Genomic DNA, 21,025 nt, shown 5'->3' with positions numbered 1-21,025 from the left:
TGACAGAGAGACACTAAGTACCCGACGGAGCGAAGGTATCTAGAGACAGATTCTGGACTTGAATTAGGGGTCTTCTGCTCACGCCTGGGTGACAAATTACTTGAGCAAATTACTTAATGCCCCTATACTTCGGTTTTCTCATCTGCGACATGGGGCTAATAATAGAACCTGCTCTAGAAGGTACTTAGGGGAACTGAATGAGTAAAGCCATGTGGCGTCTCAGGACAAGGCTGCCATTGTTACTAAGGCTCACGTGGCCAGCTCAGCCTCCCACACCCTGGTCGGCTCTAAGCCCTGCGTGTCAGTACCAGATTACTCTCCTGACCTTGGTGTACCTACTGTGCAGGGCATTGCCTGTGGTTTCCAGGTTGGGTGGTCTCAGGCAGAAGCGCTAAACTCTCAAGCAAAATTCAAAGGCCACTTCCAAGTGCCTAACATTTCAATCTGAACGGAAAACCCTAGTTTTCTATTTCCGCCTATACCGTTGACAATGGTGTTTTGCTTTCCTTCCCATACAGTCTGGAAATCCCGAATAAATGTCGAAAAAGAATTCAACAAATATATAATAGTATTAAAACTCTTAGCAGTGAACCATTTCTTATATTACCAGAAGCTTAAAGGGATATTTTCAATTACATTATTCAATAAATATGCTATTTAGGGCTTAAGTGATGTTGCTATAATTTGTAGTTAATAGGTCAGTGGTTCATTCATTCAACTGGAAAATATCCGCGCCTGCCTGGGAGCCGAGCGGCGCCCCAAGCTTCGATGATCCAACAACAACCATAATAGCAGCAGCGGCGGCAAAGGCAGCTCCCACTCACCAACCGCCTCTTCTGCCTGCCTTAGCCTGGCGGATCCGCTCTCCATGCTCCTCCACTCTGCTCCGTGATGCCTATGGACTGCTTAGCGGGCATCCTCACCTCACCCCCTCGCTTCCGGGTGAGTTCTACCGGTGGGAGGAACCAGCACGAGATCAGGGGGTCAAAGGACACTGAGGTCCCAGCCCCACTGTGGGACCATAAAAAACGCATCGTTTTGTGCTTCGGCTTCCCCACTCACCTGATGGGGCAAATAGTAATACTTACTCCGTGAATGCGACTTAACTGAGTTAACGCGTTTAGAACAGTGCCTGGCCATAGTAGGTATGCAGTAAACGTTAGTCTGTACTACTTATTTTCATGTGGGACAGCCACTCTGCTGCAGCTACGCCTCTCCTGAGTTCCAGTGGCCACACTGCTTCTGTCCCAGGGGAGGTAGGACCTCCAGCTGTTGCTTGCTCTGGGATTCCCCATGGCTTGCTGGCTTCCCTGAACCCTGTCTACCTTCTGTGAATGGTCCATTCGTTAATCTCCTCACTACTCCATGTCCTGCTGGGACTCTAAATCCAACACCTGTACATACTGTTCTAGGTGGTTTTCATGAGTTTTCTGTAATGCTTACATTATTCCTTTAAGGGAAGTGTTACTGTGCCCATTTCTACAGATGGAAAACAGGTTTAAAGTTCAACCCAAGCCCCACGATTAGGAAGTGGTTAAGTTGCATTTCAAATTCAGGCCTAACTTTCATACCCAGGCTTAGCTTTAATGCCCAATGAAAATGACACATGCACTTGTGACTTCCCAAACGCTTATAGACAAGAGATGATGACAATCTTGTGTGATGACTAGTCTCAGAAGTATAAGAACAGTGAACCTGACCGAAGCCAAGGGCACCTAGAATTGGAGTGTCAGTCAGAGATGGCTTCCTGGAGGAGGTGATGTTGCCCTGACTCATAAAAGATGGGGAGTTATTCTGAGAATGAGATAGAGAAACTGGAATGGGTAGAGGAACAGAAGGATGAGAGAAAGAGAGAAGGAGCTTTTCCAAGAGCTGCAAGCAGTTCGAAAATCCTAGAGCAGAGAACTCAATGGGGAGGTGAGGGCAAGAGAGAGAGGCTGGCTCCTCATGACGAAGAGCCACGAGTGCTGAGCCAAGGAGCAGGGAGCCCGCCACACTTTGAGTGGCAGGCCTGAAGAGCAGGGGAGTTACAGCCCCTCGGGCGTGGCCCACAGCAGTGGCTGATGGGAGCTGGTGAGGAAGTACCACACCTGCCTCGACCCTCAGGGAGAGGACGCCGAGGGGCGCCGCGGCCTTCCCTGGCGCGCAGGTGCACGGTGGGGCTGAGCCCCAGCTGCCCGCCGTGCGAACGTGCTTGAAAGCGCCGTATGTCCTGCCCCTTCTCAGCCCAGTGCCGCATCCCGGCTCCTCCACCAGCGCTCCCGTCACTTCTCGGATAAACGACCTGCACTTGAATTTTGGTCTTGCGGCCTTCCTCTGGGGAACCCAGACTGAGACAGTCTGATTCTTGGTTTCATAGAATGAAAGAGCACAGAATGAGGGGGCTTCAGGAGTAAGAACCTTCCAGAAGCAGGGAACACATGGAATCTACAGCCAGTTAATGGAGGAAGTGAGATTTATCCTGTGTGCAGGCCGAGGGCACTAAGCAGCTGCCATGCATGCGAGGGCATCCAGGATCCTGTGTTCTAGTCTTAGCTCTGGACGCAGCATCATACGCTGGAGAGAACATGGCCTTTCGAGAGGGGTTGATCCGGATATGAATTCAGGCTGGGTCCCAGATAGGCAGGTGACCCCTATAGGAAGTTACGTGGCCTCCCAGCACCTGGGTTTGCTCAGCTGATGATGTTCATGTGTGCAAATGTAAATAAAAAACACCTCACTAAGGAACTCTAGGTTCCTTTCTAGTGTCTTTTTAGGAACTATTTATTCTGTGTTCTGTTTCCTGCTCACCTTTCGGTCTGGCAATGATCTCATTACATGGGCAATCCTCTCTGTGTTTGTATTTGCCTCCCAGGAGCCTGGGGGTCCAGTTTTAATTAACTTTGCATCTCTGGCATTTAACACCACACCTGGCACGAAGCAAGCACTTAATGAATGTTTGTTGAATGAATAAATGATAAAAATGAAAAGAGTCCCTAAAAAAAAAAAAATCTACCAGTGATGATAGGTTCTCTGGAGCATGTATTCATTCACTGAATCTCAGTACTGAGTCCTACTGTGTGCCAGGCACCATTCTATGTACAGACAACACGATTGTGGCCAAAGCCGCCACATTCCTTTCTCAGGTGGCGGTTTACCCTCCTGGGGAGAGAGTAATGATCGTCAACCCAGGCTGCCCAGAAGATGAACCTGGGGAGCTTTAAAGAGGAGTCCCCATACTCCAGAGATTCGAATTTAATTATGTGGGGTGGGACCAGGCATTGGGATTTAAAAAAAAAAAACTTCTCTGTAAATATAACGTGCTTCTGGAGCTGGGATCGAGAGAAAAAGCAAGATTATTTCAGAATGAAGAGGGCTGTGAAGAAGATAAAACAGAGAATGTGGTTTAGCCGGTGGTTCTCAGAGGAGGGGGAGGGACGGATGAACAGTTTGCCCCCAGGAGGACTCTGGCAACATCTGGGGGCATTTTTGCTTGTCACAACTGGAGGGTGGTGCTACCGGCATCCCGTGGGCTGAGGCCAGGGAAGCTGCTACACATCCTAGGATGCAAAGGACAGCTCCCCGTGACAAAGAATGACCTGACGCCACATGTCTATAGAACCGAGATAGAGAAACCCTGGTCTAGAGGGGCTGGGAGCAGGGACCACTCAGGGAAGGCCTCCTGGGGGAGGTGGCAGGGAAGCTGAGTGCCAGCACAAGTCTTTGGAGGAAGTGACGAGGAGCGCTGAATGTGAGGTGGGCCCTAAGCCACCATCACAGCCTCGAACAGAAAGACGCCAGATGGTTGAACCGCCAAGTGTGGCTGACACCACCCACTAACCTAAGAGGACTCACTCCCCTGCTCCCGGTGTCATTCTGGGGTTGTCTGCTAGGGTGGCGCAGGGGAAGGGGGGGGGAAATCCGGATGCTTTTGTTTGGCTGCTTTCATTTTTAAGTCTCCCCCCACTCAGAGTCCCCACCCCCTTTCCAGGCTCAGAACCGGAAAGCGGGGAAGGAGAGGGTGTTAATAATCCGGGCTGACCACTCAGATGTCCCCCGCATAACTGCAGGCTCACTTCCTCCTCTTCTCTTAAAGCATCTCCTGCTGCTACCCCCCCCACCCCGCCCCAAAATGAGGGGGAGGGGCAAGGGAGATTTCTTGGAGACATCTTACCAGCTTCCCTCAGCTCTGGCCGAAGTGATTTCCCCAGAGAAACTGGGACCCATAAATAAACACGGCATTCCATGGGAGGAGGGGAGGGAGGGCAGCCCGGCCAGCTCTGTCCCCATCACCGAGATGGCCCATTAACTTTTCCAGTGAGGTGCTGGGCCCTGGGAACCTGCCAGTCCTCTCTGCCCACCAAGCCACCTTCTCTTCCCTCTCTTGCTCCCTCCCTGTAAATCAGTCGCCTTGGGAGCTTGGACGGGCGGGAGCAGCACAGAGCAGCCTGCTTGCTGACACCACGTGGGCTTTCCAAGGAATCCTCACGACCGTTCCCTGGGCAATTCTGGTGGAAAGACAGTTCTTTTGGTACAAAGCTTCCAGAAAGCTCTGAGTCAACAGGCTGCTCTGAGGGAGCCAGGGCGGCCGCAGGCCTCCGATGACAAGCAGCCCTATCCCTACCTGCAGAAAAGCTGCCAATCTGGCGGGGGCAGATGCACCCGCTGGAGACTGCTGAGCGGAAGAGTGACTCGGAGGCTGTAAGGCCACTTCCACCTCACGAGTAGGGAAACTGAGGCCCAAGAAGGGACAAACGACCTGGACAGAGTCAGCTGGCAGTGGGCAGCTGAACCGGGTGACCCCCCTGACCCCTGCCTGTGTGTGGAATTTCATTCAGGCCGCATACTTTTTCCAGAATAGTTCCATGTCGACTCATCCAAACAGAAAGACAGACTGTCCAGAACTGGCAGCCACCTTCTTCCAAATGTGCAGTAGGAGGACACTAAACGCCTTGGTTTCCTTAGTCTAGATTTCTCGTCTATGAAACGAAAATAGTCCCCTTGTCTTCCCAGAGTCCCCAAATATAAACCCCATGTCAAAATCCTGCTCATAAGGAAAGTTGTCAAGTCCTAACTTATGAAACTCCATTTCACACAAAGGGACTCGACAGGAAATTTGCAGGAATCTGTTTATTCAACTAATTATTTTATTAAAAGTAATAGGCCCAGTATGCCCTGAGAATTTTATTATGGATACCCATGACAGAGTAGGCAATTAGCAATAAATAGTCCCTTTCTGCAAACCTAGGATTACAATTTTTCATGGCTTGTTATTTTAAACAAACGCTCCACAAACATATAGTCTTTTCATTTATCGAAAGCCTTGATTTACAGAGTTGAATATCTACAGCCCAGAACATATAAAAGAAAACAACAGTCTCGATGTATATTTTCTGGTTAAAGTTGTGCACAAATACCTATGCACCATCAAACAAAAGACTCAAAAATACCAAACTTTTCAGTGGTGCTATGTCTTAGCTGGGTGCGTGTCTGTGTGTGTATGCACCTGTCTACACATGATATAACTTCTAGTTGTCGGTTTTTGTTTTGTTTTTATAAGTCTTTCAGGCAAGCCTCCCACATGGCTTTGAAAGAGGAAAAAAAAAAACATGTTCTTTGTTCTTTAGCTCCTGCCATTTAATATGATTCTCATCCTCCTTCCCCGCCCCCTGCCTCCCACCTTCCCCCTCCTTCCCTTCTCCCTTGGGAAAAGACTTGGCTTTTAAGTGATCACTAGCTATTCTCATGATTAACCCAATCATTTGCTGTTAACCTGCACTTGGGGTTACCAACAGCACATGGTGCAAAGATATTTCATTAGCTGCCAGAACAAATGACCAATGTGCCAAATCTCCAATAGCTTGTGTCCTGGATGAGGGTCACTGTGGGCCCACTGGTGCTGCCTGCCTCAGAAATTCCACAAATATTTACTGAGCATCTACTCTACACAAGGGGTAGCCATTACAGCTTCGGGGCTCCACTGTGCGCTCCAGGACACAAACACTACCCCCTCCTCCACCTCCCCGCCGTTTCTGTGGAAACCCAGGGCTGCAGACCCAGCACCAGCTTTCTCGGAGGGTGCCTTGCAGAGAAGAAAAGCTAAGGGCCATCGCGATCTTGCCTACAACTACTATGTGAGCCAGCAAAAGAGGGCAGGGTGGGCCGGGGCTGGGATGGAAGGGACATACTGGTGTGTTCTGTCACAAAGGTCCTCTGAGCTGCAACAGACTCGAGCTGTACCAGACGAGCTCGGGGAAACCGAAAGTACTTGCTTTTTCTCAGAAGTCCCTTCAAATGCCTGTTATTCATGCAAAGCAAAGAGATGGGTCAGTGGGAAGCAGATGGATAGGACTCTTCCAGAATCTCAGAAGGAAACTGCCTACATCTCAGGATCCAGTCAGGTCGCCTCGACTGAGAGCTTCTCACAGTCAGAAAGACCGTTTTCCTCACTCATCGGACTCCAAGGATCGCTCGCTCCTCTACTCCAGAGAGATAACCAAGCTGTGCTATTACTTTCCGGGGACCAAACTCCACAGTTTAAACCATGAATACAAAAAAGTGAAGGTCGCTAAAACAATATTTAACAGACATACTTCTCTAGATGTGTATCTCTCTCACCTCCACCGCCAACAGTCTGAAGTGGTTAGCTTTGTCAGAGGACTTGGCATGAAATTCTAACACTGAAAAACAAAGAAGGAAAGAACAGGGTTCTAGCCCAGGTTCCATTGCTGGGAACTGGACGTGGCACGTGTCCTTTACCTGCTCTGTGATGCAGGGAAGAACGGCTGCTGCCTCAACCAGCCCCTCACACCCGGGGGGTTCAGTGGGAGATGTGGCCTGTGGGCTCTCCTGCTCTGGGCACCCTAGGGTGGTGAAAAGGCTTGTCTCAGGTGTAAAGGGCACTGATGGGTAAAGCACTGTATCTTTAACATTCCTGAATGTAAGCGGGGAGGAGGGGAGCATTTTTCCTATCATGGATAAAATATGTTGCTCTGGAGTGAGCTCTGATATTGAAACTTTTAAAAAGAGCAGGGGGCCCCTAGGCATTTCGCAACCTAGAGAGAGCTTCAGTTTCCTTTCCTACGAAACCTCAGGGGGCTGGAGCAGGTGATCGCAAATGTTGGCCTTAACACTGGCTGGCTGTTTGAGACAGAAACCAGTACAAAGCTGGCAACCAACAAACGCTAGGCTGGTCGATCACAGAACCAACCGGTTGAAGAGGGTTTTTACTTTTTTTGAGCAGAACCAGATGCCATATGCAATGTTTCTGGAGCAAAAATTCAATACATAATCATTCCTATAAGGAATGATCAGGCGTCTTCAGTGATCTTTCAAGGCCATTTTATAAAATCTAGAGAGTTCCACAGAGAAATAAACAAGTCTAGAATAAAAGCAGTATTTCATTCACCACTGTAGTATCTCTAGTATTTAGCATGGAATATTTCCAGTATGAAGAAGCAAAGTATCCAGCATCCATCACACTTCTGACACCTTGAAATGTAGAAACAGCCAAATACACAATAAGCATTCAACTATTCACCCGAGTAGCACTGGTATTTAATCCCTGACCTTTTCAGCATCTCCCAACATACTCCCGACTCCCGAAGTCGAGTGTTGGGTTGAGAATCAGCAAGATCTGCCTGTGAAACAGGGCTCTGCCCCTTCCTAGTTGTGTTTCTTCCATCTCTCTGAGCCTCAGTTTCCTCATCTATTAAATGCAAATAATCTGGCCTCTCTCCGGAGGAAAGTAACAGTAAGGACCTCCCGGGGGCACTGCGTAGAGAACATAAATTAATCCACAGTGTGAGAATCTGCCTGGCGCAGTGCACGTATGTGGTAAATGCAAGCCATTAGAGTCACTCTGATTGTGCTCAGCATCATTAGTGCTTGGCAATAATTAGGGGCTCATTAAATGTTAATTTTCTTTATGCCAGACTGGATGCTCGACGTAAAACCAAATTGTAATGGTATTCTACAACCTCTAAGGAAGGTAATTATGCTGCAGTGAAAATTTATTTGAATGTTTGGTGGTCTTTCAGATCAAGACGTCTCCTCCACATACCACTGGGTGGGACAACTGAGCGCCTTCCTTAGAGCCAAAAATGGCACAGGAAGCTCCATTCAGGTCTGGGCTTTGTCACTGATACTCATTTCTCACTGATGCCCTGAGAGGCTGAGAAGAACAGTGACTCGCGAAAGCAGCACAGCCAGCCCAGGGCTTCACTGGACAGAGACATGTCACAGCTGCCAAATCTTCATGTGCTCCCTCACATCTTCCAGGCTCCTTGCAGTTAGTCAAGGCTGTGTGAGCAGAAGTGACACCTTTAAAGAGTGCCTATGTGACCCTTCAATTTTCTTTTCCTTTGTTCCAGCAGCCTGGATCTGTTTCAGATGATGTGGCTACCAAATTCAGGCTGCCTGGATCCCTAAGTCACAGCTTGGAAGTAGGCTACCTTGAAGAGCTGTTGTCTTGAAATGCATTTCATGAAGGTAAGAAATAAACCTTTCTCTCTTAAACCACTAGGATACCGGGGTTTACTTGTCACTGCATCATACCTTGGCCTGAACTGACTGCTCATATCTCTTATTCAGTGTCTATTTCAGAGGGTTCATGCATGTTTGTCGCAGAATCCTCTATTACTTCACACACACACACACACACACGCACGCACGCGCGCGCGCGCGCGCACACACACACACACACACACTCTCTAACTGAAATCTCAGTGAGGCCATTTTTCTTATCACACAAGCTGGCCCAGCAAGATTATTAGGATTTAGTAAAACTGATTATCTCTCTCGTGACATGTATTTTTTTCTTGCCTTCCTAGAGAAAGAAAAGTTAGTGACAAAACTGCAAGAGGACAATATCTTGAGGAGGAGGAGCTGTATTAGTGCCTAGAAGCACCTTATAAGGGAAAGGAAAAAAATGCTCCTGTCACTAATTCTAGTTGTACGGCCTTTCTTGAGGTATAAGCAAAATCCTGAACTTTGGAAAGGAATACAGAGCCAGGGTCTCTGTGTCCCATTTGCTAAGGTACTTAACACAGAATCTGAATACCCTTTACTTAACACTCCAGCACTGTGATGTGGCACATACCTGGGCACTGATGTCACTCAGATCTGGTGTTCAGTCCCAGCTTGGCCATTTACTATGGGACTTGGACAAGTTAATTTCTTGCCTCCATTTCCTGATATGTAAAATGGATATAAAAATTTCTACCAAGCAGGGTTATCGGGAGCACTAAATAAAATAAAACAAGGTGGAGTATACGACACGCTTGGTTCAACGGCTGGCATACAGCAGCTGGTTTAGATCTGTTTGTTTCCTTCCTTCCTACGCCTTCAGAGTTTGGTGTCGAGCTCAGGCTCAGTCAAAAGAAAGTTTAATATTGGAAGTAGTAGTAAGATCTCGCAAAAACACCTGTGGTACTGCTTTAGCTGCCACAACGTAAGGTGAAGGCAGCATTCCTAGGAGAAAAGAAAAGCCAAGTCAGAGAGAGGAAGTGGATCCAGATCACACACAGAGGCCAGATGTCCAGACGAGGTGTTGGGGCTGGGTGGGTGAGGCAGGCAGACTGGCAGAGTTTGGCTAAGACACCCTGAACCTGGGACAAAGCCAGCCTGGGACCGGAAGTTTCCTTGACTGCTTCCTGTTAGGCAAAGGTCCAAGGCAATGCTCTTCTGGGTGGTGGCAAGTACTAGCCACCAGGGGCAGGAGTGAGCAGCAACTCTTACTTCCCTAACTTGTTCTGACCCCGCCCCCTCCCCCAGCACAGGCTTCCAAACAGGCTCTGGTGAACTTACTCATTCACATAACCATCCAATCATGTGAGACATTCACTTTGAACTGGCTTAGTGGGCCAGCCCTGTGCTGGCGCTGGTAACACAGAGACAAAGAGGAAACGCTCCCTTACTGTGGAGGGGTGGTGCATCGCTTTTCAGGGAGACAGATGTGCAAACAGATCAAAATCCACATGCTCAGATTTCTAAGGGGTTAACTCCAGGGAACCCTGGCTTCTCAGAGGAGAGAACAAGTATCTGTAGTTTTGCTAAGTTTGGGGAAGGAGTCTTCCCTGAGAGCAGGACCTATGTGTGGAGAGGAATAAAAAGGAAGAGAGGAGGCACACTTGGGGTTCGGGGGTCGGTCTTGTGTGGCCGAAGTGTGGGGCACATGACAGAGGGGGAAGTGGTTACAGTAAAACATACACAGTAGGTAGAGGTCAGTTCACGGTGAGTCACCATGCCAGGGTCAGGCTCTTGAATCTGACGCTATGGGTCGGAAGTGGCTAAGAGGCAGTCATCGGAATGGATAGGAAAGCCAATTAAAAAATTGATTTTGAATGCTTTCAGACTGGGCATATGCTTTCGACTCTGACACATCCCCCACCACTTCCTACCATCCTACACTTGACCCCCTCACTCTTTTATACCACCCACAGCCTCTGCAAGCATTTGGGTTTGGGACTCCTGGGCAACCTGTGACCAGGGGAGGTTTTTAGGAAGATAATGAAACATGGTCAGATTTGGTGTTCTGGGGCCACGCATCAGCGGAGTTGAGGCAGGAAGAGGATGGTGACAAATGCCACGACATGTTTTCTTTCCAACAGGACTTTTTCCTTTCCTCTTATTGGGGGAAAAAAAAATAAATAAATAAAAAGCTAAACTCTGGGTGTCTGCTGACTTTGGAGCAGTGAGGTCCAGCATGACTTCCCGCTCCTATTTCAACACACAGAGATTTCTCTCTTTTATTCAATTCTATTTATCAATTAAACAACTATTTATTGAGCAACCACTCGGCCAGAGCTAGGTGTTCGGTGGCAGACGATGGGGGGTGGGGACGTGGAAATCAAAGCACAAAGTCTCAGTGTCCAGCCGGCCTGGGGACTCTCGTGGCATCAGCACATGAGACCACTGATGGATAGTATAAGGGAGCAGGCTTTAAAGACACACGGTGACCCAACAGCACAGACAGCCTGTGTTTGGATGTGCCAGCAGGTGCGTGCCAGGTGTGGCATGTGCACAGCACTGGGGAGGGCACCTTTGGTCCTGTGGTTCTGCCAGCAAGCTGCCTTCCCCTGAAACAGGACTCCTGAGCTTCAGTTATCAAGCTGAGTCCATTTAAGCCATGTGCAGAATCCATGTGGCCTTTGGCTGAATAAGCAAGAAAGCTCCATCATTTCTGTCATTTTGTAACTGTCACACATCGTCTATATCCAGATATCTTGAAGCAGATTTGCCAAATCTCCTACCCGGATCAATCAGTTGCCTAGCCCAGTTAATGCCCTATACATCATACCTGGTACTTATTATGCTCAAATAAATATCCGTTGCTCATTTGAAAGTTGCCTAAACTGTCTCAAAGTTCCTTTATTTTCAGGGGAACTTTGGTGAAACTAAACTGGGCAGTCACTGGTGATTCCATGTCCCTAAGTGACCTGTCCCTGCCCACACAGGACTCCCCATCAGCTACTTCTGGCTGCGGTCTGCCTGACGTGGATAAAACTGCTCCAGTCTCAGATTCCCCAGACCAGTGTTGGAGTTCTGGCTCTGCCCTTGACACTATCTGCTCAGCCGGGTTGCTTACAGATGATCCAGGCTATGGAGTAAGGGTGTGTGGAGCTGCACACAGCGGGCATTCAATAAATTAGAAAAAAACCCCAAACCTACGCATAAGAAAGCCCTTTGTCAGCCCTGAATGCATGCCCGTTCTTGCTGCTATCCTGAGCGCCTGCTGGTGGCCCAGCTACTGGTTCTTAGTGGTAGCGGAGGAGCCACACCCCTCTCGGTGGGCAGGAGGGGCTGGTGTAGTGTGAGATGCCTGGTCTCCAGAAACCCTGGACAAAGGACTCCCCTCCTCTGTGCTCCTTCACCTGTTTGGTACGGATAACGGAGTCCCCAGGTCTCTTAGGGATATCATGAGCTCACCCGCAAAAAAGCACTCAGTAGTGAGTCTGTGATGTCACTGAGAGCTAGCTACGCTGATCGCTAGAGTTGTTGCTAAGTGCCGAGTGACTGTGACCTCCCTGAGGGCAGGGCCGTTGTGTTCTTCTTCTGGCAGGTGCTCAGTACATGTTTGCTGATTGGACAGAGGAAAAGAAACGGGGAGGGGAGGTACTGTGACAGAGCTGGCTAGTCAGCAAAGGCCCAAGGAAACAGAAGGGCCTTCAGCCAGACTGTGCAGAAGAGGAAAAGCCATATTCTGCCATGTGATCATTAGCCTCAGGCAAATTCCCTTACTTCTCTGGGCCTTGGTTTTCCCAAGCTGGACCAGGGGACCCTAAACTTTCTTCTCGCCAGGACGCTCCTGATCCTACTGATGCGCCATGTTGCTGCTAGACTCATCCCCGCCGTGTCCTTCCCTGTGAATTTCACAGGACATTGACTTTGCACCAGGGGATCCACAATCCCATTTCTAAACGTGCAGAAGTCAGGCCGTGCTCAGGCTCAGCCTTCAGTATTTGGATTTCTACCATTAACCGACTGATCCCCAAGCACGTCCACTCTGTGGCTCTGCGCCCCAGCGCCCTTGCTTTTGGCAACAGTGTGAGTCTTCCAGCTGCCCCGAACCGTATGCCTGTGCGAGAAGAGACGTCGCCCTGTGCTCAGAATCAATTCTGTAACACAAAGTTCTCCCAAAGAAAGTGACAGGCCGTTCCACAGGACAGTGAAACCCCAGCGCTTCCTCCTAGGGGAGGTCAGGTGAGGGCTGTGTTGCTCTCCCTCCCCGCCTGAAGCTGCCACCAGCCCTTCCCCAAAATTTCTGGGCCAAGGGGCAGTCTCTTTTTCCAGCTTCTAGCCGTCAGTCTATGCCCCTCCATTATCCACCCTCCTCCCCCACCAAAAAAGCAAAGACACACCCCATCCCTTCCAGCGCTGACATTCTAGCCTCTCCCTGCCCCCTCTGGGCCATCACCTACCATAAACAACTCGGCCATGACATCCAGCTCAGACCAGGCTGTGTGCAAATATCTTAAAGGAGCTGTTTCTAAAAAGACAAAGGCGCAATGCAAATGAAAATAATTTCTAAATGTCCTCCTCCACAGGCCAGGGAGATTGCATGGGGGTTCTGGGTACACCCCGGGGCTGGGGGAGCCTGAGATGGCTTTGTCGTTAGAACGATTCAGCCCAGTCTTGTATTTTAAGAACAGCGGGAAAGTAATATCAGCTGAAAGGAGTTTTCTGTGCGCTCTTTAACTAAATGGCTCTACAGCTGGAAAGAGCCACAAGCAGACGTGTTATGATTCATGGGCTCCCAATTACAATGATCCTCTTTTATTGTATAAAAACAGCAACACAGCCATTCTACACCCTCCCAACGCCTGCTGCCTGCATCCCCTTCCTCCACTGGCTGGCAAAGCTGCTCAGCATCCTGAAAGTAGCACCCAGATTCTCCTCCTCTGTCTCCAACTTTGCAGCTTCCAGCCCACTGGGATTCTTTTTCTCTAAAGACAAGGAGGAGAGAAGGTGGAGAGGGTGCAGTGCCCCCTGGAGAATGTTCTGTTACAGACACCGATAAAGGCTTTAGAATTGTCTTTTGTGGGGGCACTAAGGATCACAGCCACATATTTGGAATTCTCTCCTGTATTGACTAAACTCACATTCACACACATACACACACGCACATGCACACACGCACGTGCACACATACCCCTACACTCAGACTGTCCAGAAGCACGTTCTACACCTGCTCCTTCTGCCCACACATTCTTCCAGGCTGGCCTCCGAAGACTTCAGAAATACCTGGCGATGACTAAGAGCTTTGGAATCAGAGCGATCTGAGTTTGAATCCTACTCGGCTTCCTTCTCTCTGTGACCTTGAACATGGTCCTAGCCTGAGTTTTGATTTCCTGCCTTTAAGATGGGGCTGTCCTACAGCTCTCAGTGTACTCCTTAAGGCCGCGCTGAATGGCACAGTGAAGGAAAAGTGGTTGGCAGTGTCCGGCACGTACCAAAGTCCACCCTTATCTCAGGTCCCGCTTCCTGCGGTTTCGGTTACTCGCAGTCAACCATGGTCAGAAAACATGAAATGGAAAATTCCAGAAACAAACAATACTTCAGTTTCGAATTACGTGCCCTTCTGAGTAGCATGATGAAATCTCGTGCCGTCTCGCTCCGTCCCACCCGGGACGTGAATCATCCCTTTGTCCAGCGTATCTGCACTGTACATGCTCCCGCCCCTTACTTACTGGGTTGTCAGATTGACAGGGTTATCGTGATACTGCAGTGCTTATGTGCAAGTCACCCTTATTTTAATGATGCCACATTCACATAACTCGTATTACAGTATATTGTTATAACTGTTCTATTTTATTATTGTCATTGTCAATCTCTTACAGTGCCTAATTTATAAATTAAGCTTTATCACGGGTATGTCTGTTTAAGAAAGAAACATAGTACCTAGAGGGTTTGGTATTATCTGTGGTTTCGGCCATCCACTGGGGTCTTGAAATGTAGTCCTCATGGATAACGGGGACCGATGCCGTAGGTACTCAGTTTTTAGGAGCTGTCGCTTTTCTTAAAATGGTGAACACTGTCTGTTTGTGGTGTGTCTGGCTGTGTAGGGAGCTTTGAATCTGTTCGATCTCGCCAGCCAGAATGGACAAGGCTGCGGGTGGGGGTGGGGAGATGGCTATGGGGGGCGCGAATGTCAGCCCCACTGAGGAACGCTTTGCTCAACACTTTCTGCAGCGCTGATTTAAACCGTCGCGTTTGCACTGCCCGTGCGCGCATGCTCCCTCCTCCTCAATTCAGACTGCTGGGCCTTCCTCAGTTTTTCTGCAGATGGTGTGGAGCCCAGAAGCTGCAGCTGCAGGCATCTGATCGGGCCAAGGAAAACCCACAGCGCGAGAGCTGCCTTCACCTCTTCCCCTACCCTTCTCTCTCCGACACAGTCTGTCCCCGGCCCCACAGGGAGGATTCACTCTTAAAGAAGGAACCGCGTGGTTACTTTCTTAGGCCCCAGCCATATACGAACCCACGCCCCACACTGAACTTGACAGCGAATGGTTCCCAGGCCTTTGCTGGTTTCCAACCCTGCAAGGTAAACTCCTCATGGCTTTAAACCCAGGAAGGTGAGCCCAGCATGCACGTCCCACTTTTCTATCCCAAACCAAGCCTCTGCACCCATAAAATATACCAAAGACCTCATACACCTAAAGGAATGCCTGGGTCGCACTCTTTAATATCGATCCCCCATGGATCAATAGCACAAGCATTTCATTCACTGCAAATTCTAAGTGTTAATTACTATCGCAGTGAATCATTGTGTAATAAGATTTAATCTCCGCTAAATGTTTCTGGTACTAGGGGACTGGAATGGGGCAGAAAGAGGAAGAAAGTATGTGAACTTTAAGAGGTAAATTGTCCCTCAAGGGGAAAAGACAGGTGTCAGCAAGAAAACGGTTCTGGCCCTGGTCTTCTCCATTCCATTTTAAAGTTTAGATAGAAACTGATGTACTGTTGTCAGGACTGGGTTTTTTCCCTTGGGGAGGTCTGTTACACACACACACACATGCACACTCACGCCATTGCCAATCAACCCCTCTTAAACGCATGACTACAAGCATAAGAACAGGAAACAGATCGTGGGTGGATGTTCTTAAAATCACAACGTGTCTGACGTAGGGTGGGGGCTTTGCCTTCGAGAAGGGCGGAGGAAGGGAGTTGGGAGGGGATTTTTTTTTTCCAGTTAAAAATGAAACTACCTTGTCAATATTGAGAACAATGTCCACTTGACTATCTAGCACAGGCACAAGTCACAGCCCAGCAGTTCCTCTCAGAACTACGCCATCCGTATTTGACCATGACACAGTGCGTCGCAGCACCTGGACACGGCGCCAAGGTCGTCCCGTGAGAATGCATGTGTGCGTGGGGGAGGACGGAGGAAAATGGCAATGAGATCGAGACAGTCTGGGTCTTGGACGATGATGAATAAAGTCCATGTATGTCAATTACTGGGCACCTCAGGGATACCATAAAGTCACATCCCAGAGGTGGTGGCAGTGACGACGATGGTGGCGGTGATGATGGTGATAACAGGTGACATTTATTGAGCACCATCTATGTGCGGGGTGTAGGAAAGGCCTTTTATACATTGCTTCTTGAGCTTCATGACAACCCATAAAGCAGCTACCAGAATGGTTTCCATTTCTGAGGGACAAGGAAACTGAGGTTTAGACAGGTAATAGCCCAAAGTCATGAAGCTAATAACTTGAGTAGAGAATCAGGGATGTGGGATCTTGTTGGAGGAATCTAGTATGGGAAACCTGACAGGAGTGCCCTTGGCGGCCCTCCAATATTAAAAGCAAAGGTGAAGGGTCATGGCCAAAGTTATTCTGCTGATGAGTGCTGGAGTTGCAGGTGGGGCCCAGAAGCCCAAGGGTCAGGAGAAAGGCAAATGTAGTGTTTGGGGAGTAACTGGCACCTCTTCTACCGTTTCTAGTTCCACTAAGTTATTACGAAAGTAGAGCTAGTTACTTCCTGGTAGGAGCTGACTAACATCGGGTTAATTTTGGATTCTCATTGGCAGGACCTAAAAGAAAATCTTCCCGCTGTCCTGCACTTTCTTATTGCATGTGGTCTTCTTTCTGTCTGAAGGCAAACCTGGTGCCCCGGTCTGGAATTTTCCAGAACTCTCTTTACTTCAAATAAGGACCAAGTTAATTTGTCTTTACAAGACATACTGCTGTCAATCTTCTCTTCCTAAAACGCATGACATTCCCTCCTCGGCAACCTGCCATAGCTCCCCAGTACTTGTAGATTAAAAGCCAACCTCCTCCACGTCCAACCCCAGGTCTGGCACCATCTCTTGGCACAACCTTCCCTGCATCCCCTCTTCATCTGCCCAGGATTCACACGGCTCCCAGGATGCAGTTTTCATCTCGAATAACTTTCTTCCTCTTCTCGTCTTAGGCCATACACACTTTTTCTGCCAACTCAACATCTGTTCATTCACTCCTCCTGCCTTATTTGTTCATGGCAGCAAAGTGCCTAAAAATATTTGATTGCCACTCCCTGGAGGGTTTGGGAGGCCGCGTGGCACAATTCTGGTCAATAAGCTAAGGAGAGAAATCCTTTACAGATGTGTTCCTTCTCAGATGTAACAGTAAAGCCAAACTAGGTAAAGACTCTTCGTGCCTCACTCATCCTACTTTCTCTTTCCTGGAATGCAGATGTGAGGCGTGGAGAGAGAGCAGCCATCTTCCCACCAGGAGACCACAGACCTGGGCCAAAGGCCTATACTCCAAGGAAGGCAGGGTGGAAAGATAGAGTCTAGATTCCCACTGGTCAGCTGAGGCATCGTCCCACCTGCCCTTCCCACCCGCCATCGTCCCAGTGAAGTCACTGGTGGTCAGGATTTCTGTTGCTGGCAGCTGAATGCAGTAATGTCTAATACACCTCTGGACATTGTTCCTCCTCATTCATGGGTCAGTTTGGATGTTACCCGCTCTAGGATACCCTCCATGGATCCTTGGCTCAGAGCAGAATGATCATGCCCTTCACTGTGGTTCCAAGTAGTTACTTTTCTCAATTACAGCACTTATTTAATCCTGCTCGGTTTGGCCTGATGAGTGTTTCCCTGCCTGTATGCTCAGATTCCTCGGGGAAAGGGGGCTCTGTCTCACGAGCATAATGTCTGCAGCAGCGCACTGCACTGGAGCACAGAATGCACTCCGCTTGCTAGCTGTTTGGTCTTGGGCCCCAAGTTAGAGAACCTCTCTGTGTCTCCACCCCCTCGTCTCTAAAAAGGAGAGAATGAGAGTGCTGACCTCACAGGGCTGTCACAAAGACAACCTTAAGAGGGGTCAACGAAATAGTTTAATCATATGCGCTTAGAACAGCCTCTGGCATATAAAAGTGCGTAGTGACGGAAGGCTCTTATCAGTGTGGTGAATATTATAGTTGCTGAAGGAACAAATAAATCAACACATAGTTAGTAAATAAATGAATAAAGGAATGAACCCCAGGAAGGCTCTTATGAATTCAGGCCACAGGGCAGCGGTCATTGCTCCCTCTTTCCTCCCTGTGCCTGACCCTTTCCTTTTCATTCTAACTAGGACTTCCCATATCCAGGGAGCTGCTGCAATGGAGTGTTTTAAGCTAAGAAGTAAGGCCTGGCTTCGAATGCTGACTTCATTTTTTGCTGTGCAACTCTGGGCAAGTTTCTGCACCTCTCTGAGCCTCCGTTTCTTCGAGTGTAAAGAGTACTCACAGGGTTATGGCAAGGATTAAATGATAAAGCATGTAAAGTACACAGCGTTGTGCCTGCCATACTGAAACAGTAAGTGTCGGCAACTGTTATCAAACATTGCCATTTTTCTTTTTGTCAAATTTCTAGCATCCTATCCAATCGCGTGGCCTTGATGTGGATGAGACACTTAGTTAGAGTGGAGTCACCTTTCTGCCCCACGGGGGCATGTCAAGATATACTGCATCCACATCCGGGAGAATATCCTTCTTGAGTGCCAACAAACAGCTCTGTCGTTTTGGTCTTTTCTTTTACATGGGGGATTATTTAATATACGTCAGGTGCTCGGATGACGTCATTTCATTATTAATGTTGATGAGAAAAAAAATTGTTTCCCAGCCCAGGGCTCCTGTCAGTGAGGAGTCTGCATGTTCTCCACATGTCTCCCGGGCTTCTCCCTGAGGACTCTGGTTTCCTCCCACATCCCAAAGATGTGCGTGTTGGGTGAACTGGTGTGTCTAAATTGTCCCATTCTGAGTGGGTGTGGCATCAGTGTGAATGCGTCCTGTGATGGAAGGGGTCCCGCTTTGCACCCTGAAATGCTGGGACAGGCTCTGCCCACCCGCAAGCCTGGACTGGAATAAGTGAGTTGGAAAAATAGTTATGCTTCTTGTTTTTATTAATCTTTCTTAAATGAATGTATAGCTCGCGTATTTCAATGTTTAATGTTAGAAATGTTTTGGGTCTTTATTTAGAAGTTTGGTGATGTTTTCGTGACCGGAAATAGGCTATAGGAACTTAACTCTTACATCAATTAGCCTAGGGTCAAATTGGTTGCATCGTGGGTCATTTCACTTAAAGTTGAAGTCCACAAACCTACTGATTAAGTAAGGACTCACTGTATCTGATTTACCCTAAAAATGTGGCCTCTGAATTTTCTTAAGAGCTGTTAACTTCAGGTAGATCCTTAGTTGACATCATACCTGGTTGGTGTGCACAGGTAGGTGTGCACAGCAGCACAATCAAAGTGTGGAGCTTTTAAACAGCAAAGATATTCCCACAGTTCAGAGGTCTAGTTATTGTCAGTGACGCGTCCAATCTTACTTATAGAACTTTTCCCCCTTTGCTCCTAAAAGATGTGTATACAACTCTCTCTAACTTTTCCTTTAAACTTAAATCGAGCCTTCATGTTAGTGCCATGCAAGCACTTGACAGCTTCATTAATCTATTTCCTCTATTAAACATGCCATTCCACAAGATATTTATCCCACTTGGTCTTCATCCAAATGCTTTTTGACACTACTGCCTTGGGACTGAACTGCTTAAACTCAGTGCCCTCATAGATAGAGAGTCACTGCTCCTCTGAAATCTTGAAGAGCTCTCAGGACGTCACTCCCTTCAACAGGCATTAATTTCTGCTCTCCCTAAAGGAGCAAAGAAGGGAGAGAGAGGGAGGGGGATAGGGTGTGTGTGTGTGTGTGTGGCGGGGAGAGATTCGGTCTGAGTGTGTCTGTGTGTTTTAGAAGGGTAACTGTGGGAGGTCTGAGCAAGCCAAGGGATGAAGAGGAGGGATTCCTGCCCCGGGAACACTGCCCAACAGGGCCCACCTCAGATCTGGGGAGAGGCCAACTTCGAGAGAAAAGGTGCTCATGAGAGATCAGATAGAACTCTAGGGCCTTTAAAGACAGAAATCCCTGGGGCCCAAGCTGGGCAGGGGCTCTTTCAAATGAGAGGGGTCCAGAGAAAGTCGTTACTCTCCCACCTCCCGGGCAAACAGCAAACCCGAAACAGCTGACTTGGAAGCCCTTCAATCAGGTGGAAGCCTGAGCAAATCACAACTTGACTTCCCCGTCAAGTTTTCTCCTTAGCCTGACAAACCACCCTCCTGCTCCTCCTCTGCCTCCGAGCACCGCACAGCTACGAGGCCAAGGGGACCGTCCTGTGATGCTCACTGGTTTCCAACTTTCCGCTCGTCTACGTCTCCGCCGCCTCGTGCAAAGCGGCTGGGCAAAGGGCAAGTTTGCAAACGCGAGGCCACCAAGTCCTGGGGAAGCCACAAAGAAGCTGCCACACCAACAAAGATTGACCTCTCGTGGGGCAGACGCACAGCGCCAGCTGCCGTTCCGGGGGTGAACGTGGGCTGGGGCTGGCCGAGGCGGGCTGCGGGCGTGGGCCGGCCTGCGGCGGACAGCCAGGCTGGGGACCCCGCGGTCACCCGCGGCCCCTCCCCACGTGGGCGCCCAGGCACCTGAGCGGGGCGTGGGGACAGCGCCACGCTCCGGCCCTGCCCGCGGCAGGTAGCTCCGGCGCACGCCCGCGCCGCGCGCCCGCTGCCTGCAGCCACCAGGAGCGACGAGAGAGGAGAGGCAGCCTCAACCCACGGCGTCATGCTTCCTGCCACCACATTACGGCGAATCGTCACCAGGCGAGGGGAGAAGAGGGGAGAGGGGGGGAGGGAGGGGAGCACACACGCAGCCCCCCGCCTGCCAAAACCCGCCGAGACGGGGCCACGTCCCGGTGGAGTCCCCGCGGGACCTGCCCCGTTTGCACAAAGCGCCGCAGTTGGGCCAAGAAGGGAGGGAGCCGGCCGCGAAATAAATAAATAAAAAACAGAGTCGGGTCTACGTAACGCCCTGTCGAAAGCGGACGCCATATTTTTTTGTGGCTTATGTCGACATAGGGAAACGTAGACATGTTTTTCCTCCTCCTCCTCTCGGGCTGGCTCCCATTTATCCAAACTTGTAATCAGAACTCTTTAAAAAAAATCTCTCCCCCACCCCGGATCTTCTGATTTCCTCCCTCCCGCAAAAAGAGCCCGCACCCCCCCTCCCCCTTGTCCGCACCCCCTCTTCCGAT

General features: G+C 49.3%; 1 long non-coding RNA gene across 1 annotated transcript in view; it reads left to right on the top strand.

Moving 5' to 3' along the window:
• Window positions 1-2,727, top strand: part of LOC111740183 — a 3,837-nt gene extending 1,110 nt beyond the window's left edge. The window contains exon 2 of the long non-coding RNA XR_002780478.1: window positions 691-2,727. This is a non-coding gene — a long non-coding RNA (uncharacterized LOC111740183). The remainder of the gene's footprint in view (window positions 1-690) is intronic.
• Window positions 2,728-21,025: the final 18,298 nt, after the last annotated feature.

The sequence above is a fragment of the Pteropus vampyrus genome, unplaced genomic scaffold (genome assembly GCF_000151845.1).
Source record: "Pteropus vampyrus isolate Shadow unplaced genomic scaffold, Pvam_2.0 Scaffold59, whole genome shotgun sequence".
In the NCBI taxonomy this organism is placed as follows: domain Eukaryota; kingdom Metazoa; phylum Chordata; class Mammalia; order Chiroptera; family Pteropodidae; genus Pteropus; species Pteropus vampyrus.
Note: the sequence above shows the minus strand (reverse complement) of the source record. Positions and strands in the feature narration are given on the sequence as shown.